Source organism: Phasianus colchicus, chromosome 15 (assembly GCF_987193195.1).
Source record: "Phasianus colchicus chromosome 15, bPhaCol1.hap1.1, whole genome shotgun sequence".
In the NCBI taxonomy this organism is placed as follows: domain Eukaryota; kingdom Metazoa; phylum Chordata; class Aves; order Galliformes; family Phasianidae; genus Phasianus; species Phasianus colchicus.
The window spans coordinates 17,354,907-17,358,828 of record NC_143450.1 but is presented as its reverse complement, the minus strand read 5'-3'; positions in this window follow the sequence as shown (position 1 = coordinate 17,358,828).

The following is a 3,922-nucleotide window of genomic DNA, read 5'->3' as shown; positions in this document are numbered from 1 at the left end:
TGGAAGTGATGGAGGAAAGGAGAAGCAGAGTTAAAGGTTAAAGACCTCGCATTAGAGGTGGGAGCGGGGCAGAGAAACTCCCCGTACAGCTGTAGCCACTCATCTCTATAACCCCCAGTGGCTCAGAAGAAAGCTGTTTGCTTTCCCCCCCTCGGAAATATTTATTTCTACGAACATAAGTCTAAGAAATGAGGCAGCAGCCCAGAGCAGAGGCTGACAGAGGCAGCAGGGATTTCACGTTCTTAAATAATTGTTTTTTTCTCGTTTGCTTTTATAGCTTTTGTTTGAGATGGAGCAGAACGCACGGGGGAGGGCCCAGTGCTGCAGCAGCTAAAGATGAACAGTGACTGCACAACTGCTGCAAGCAGGCACAGCCCAGGGATGTGCACACGGGGGCGGGCAGAACAGCTGCTGTTTGGAAGCACACGGCAACCCTTAACTCAAACCGATCCAATACACAAACAGCACTGGGCTGTTAAATGATGAAACTCCACAAACATCCAACAGAAAGGTGCCCCATTGAGCAAGGATTTAACCAGCTGGAAGCTATTCAATTAAAAGAAGAAGGCTGGCACTTGCTCAAGATACAACCTAGTTCTCCTCTAAGGTTTCATAGGGCTCCAGAATCAATCCACGTTCTACAGGGACCATGTGAAATAAGTTGTTATCTAAATAGCAGTTCTACACCCAGCTTTGTCTCCAGCCCTCACTGGAGGATTACAAGCAGCAGTCCATCAGCAGCCCAGCAGTTCCAGGTACCCCATTATCTCACCTCACTGCTTGCCCACTGTCACACTGAACTTGTGGCTGGGAGGAAATAAAGTAGGAGAGGAAGAGTGGCTCAGGCTTTTGAAGACCATTTGTGGAGCTACAGACAGCAGTGACAGACACTCAAACTATAAGGAAACCCCCCCCTCTGACTTAGAACACATCAACAAAAAGAAATTAACCATCATAAAGTCTACAGGTGTAAAAAAGAAGCACCTCTGATATTTGTTTAACACATTAAAAGATGATGCAACAAACTATGAGAATACTTCATTTGAATGAGAATTCCAGATATGATTTTATTCAGAATCTTACATACAATAAGCATTTTTCTATAAAAAAAAAAAAAAAAAAAAAAAAAACAAAACAACAACAGGGGTAAGAATCAATTTAGTTAAGAGTATTTACATTCTCAGAAGAAATCTCCATACGTTTCTATATACAAGGCTGTGGCCATTACCAGCAGGTCGAAGCACCCCAAAGGCACGTATGAGCATCACGTTATGCTGCCTAAGCTGATTCTGTGTTTTAAGCAAAGGCTTTACAAGTTAAGGTCCTATTCTACAAATACTGAAATACAAATGTAATCACAGAGACGGTCCCAACCACTTCCTCAGGTGCTTGTTGTGCTCATGGTCCCCAGGGAGATAAATGGAGAAAAATGAACCCCTGTGGGTAAGGCCATGAAACACAAGCAGCTGTAAACAGGGGTGGGGATAACTCACGTTCATCTCAAGTTCCACGAGATCAGCAATACAGTATCATCATCTCTCAAAAAGAAAGTCCCCTGGAAGAACAACACTTTTACAACATACTTAAGTGCATAGAGAAAATTAATGCTGAAGTGATGCTTCTCCTCAGCCCGGCTGTCAGCAGCCATCCCAAGCTGCCTGCTTCCAAAAGACAAAACATTAAAAGATGTTCTTGAGAGCACAATATCCAGAGCCAGGAGAGTGGTATCAGGGAATCACACACTGCTGAGTGTGAACATCAGTCTGAAGAAACTGTGATGCTTTTTGAGCTAACAATATTCCCACTTGCAAGCAAAGAAACCAAAGTCATGGGCTTGCATCTCTCCCAGGGAGATGAAAGGAACCAAAGAGCTGGGAATGAAGGGAACCCAGTATCCAAGCCAAGGCCTTAATGCTGTTTTCCTCACTAGAAATCCTGCAGCGTGCAGCAATGTTCCCTGACCAGAGATCATAATGCTTGCAATGCATGATAAGGGCATCACAGCCCTTCTGCATTTCACAGGTTACAGTTCACCTGAAAGCCAAACTCTGTATTACCCTCCTGTGCAGTGACCACACTCCTGGTTTCACCTCTTTCATAAGCAAATTCTGCCCAACCCCTTACAAAGCATCACTCCTCACTTTTTTGAGGATAACAGGACAGCTCTCAGCAAAACAAGGCCTTCCACAAGGAGCAGCAGAACAGATTCTGCACTACTGAGCAGCACATTCATTAACCAGGTGCGACCTGACCCTAGCACTAAACTCCACCATTTGATATAGAAGGCACCCACACCCCGTTTGGTGCAGACCTGACCTGCTGCCAGCACTGACATCACCCTTGCAGCTGGGTCAGTCCCTCCACCCTCCTGTCCTGCTTGCCCAAATCAAAACCCCTGCCTGGTGATGCTATTAAAACATCCCCTGGGGGTTTTTTTGGAAATACTTAGCAGCTGGATTCTGACTTCACATCAAAAGAAGTTCCCTGTTGCAGAGATAAGCTCAAGGATTAGGGTAGGAGAGGAAAGTAAACAAAGGAACACAGGATGCTATATTAAATAGATTGCTTCTGACTCACTTTTAGATTTTAAGGAGATTAGCAAGGAAGAAAATATAACTTGTGACACAGAGGTTGTCACTGTAGTAGGATTAGTCATGACCAGGAAATTCCCCCAATTTAATCATATTAAAAATCCAAAACAAGCACTTAATAAACATCATCAAGAACAAAAGCCTGCTGTCGAGGCACATGAAAGTGCATAACCTGTGTGAAACAGCAGATTAAAGATAACAGCTAAATGAGACATTGGATGGGCTTCAGCAGGACTTTCCACGACAGGTAACATTTCAGGCAGGCACGTATCTTACATTTCAGGCTATTTTCTGAAAGAGTTTACAGGAAAAGATTCATGGGACAGGGCTGTTTACATTGGCAGATTCATGACAAGGAAGTTGCAGCTGAATGTTTTGCCTCAAATTCCTGTGGCGAGGTTTCTCCTGCAGCACAAAAAAGCTGCTTCTCAATGTTCCAGTTCCTATAAGCCTAAAAGAGACACGGCATACAAAGAAAATTATTTGTGCTGACTTTCAGAGCATATTCTTACAATTGCAATGAGTTTTCTGGAAAAGGTGGGGAATATAGCAAATAGAATCATGGATTTGGGGTGAGGAGATGTTCCCATCACCACGCAGCCTGCCTGCTTTCATGCACTTTCCTGAAGTTTACTTGCACACATCAAGACTATTACATGATGTGCAGTGAAGCTTGCAAAATTCAGATTTCAACTTATGCTCCACTTTCAAAGCACACACTGCATTTTAAACCCACCAGCCAATGGCCTTCTATCAGCCAGAAGTGACGTAAAACCTGCCAAAGCTTTGGGATTTCTCTTCCCAGATGAGCTGCCAATGACAATAGTGAGTTTCCCCGTATCACTCTGGGCCTGCTACCACCAGCCAGTCAGAGCACTGAGCACGTAGGTGAGAAGATGCAGAGAAAGCAGTGAAAACCTACAGCTTAAGAAAGCATGGTTGGCAAGGACAGGGTACAGGGCTTTGGTTAACAAAAGCCTCCGAGCAGCTGATGTTAGCACAGAGCTGCACAATGCCCCAGAGCCAGCAGCCAGCCTTGAGCAGAGCAATTTAGGTTCTGCTCATTCAGCCCCTACAAGACAGGACAACACACAAACAAGTGCCACAGGATGAATGCTTTCACCATGCACATCTGTAACACAGTGCAAGATCAGAATGGCACAAACGAGATCATGTGTATGCACGTATTTAAATAGACACAGGCGATGCCAAGGGGGCTGCTGTGATCCAAGGAACAGTCTCAGCAGATTTTCAACATGATTTTTAAAAAAATAATCTTAACACAATTCATATTAACAATTAACAGGAGTGAAGTGAAATAACAGACCTCG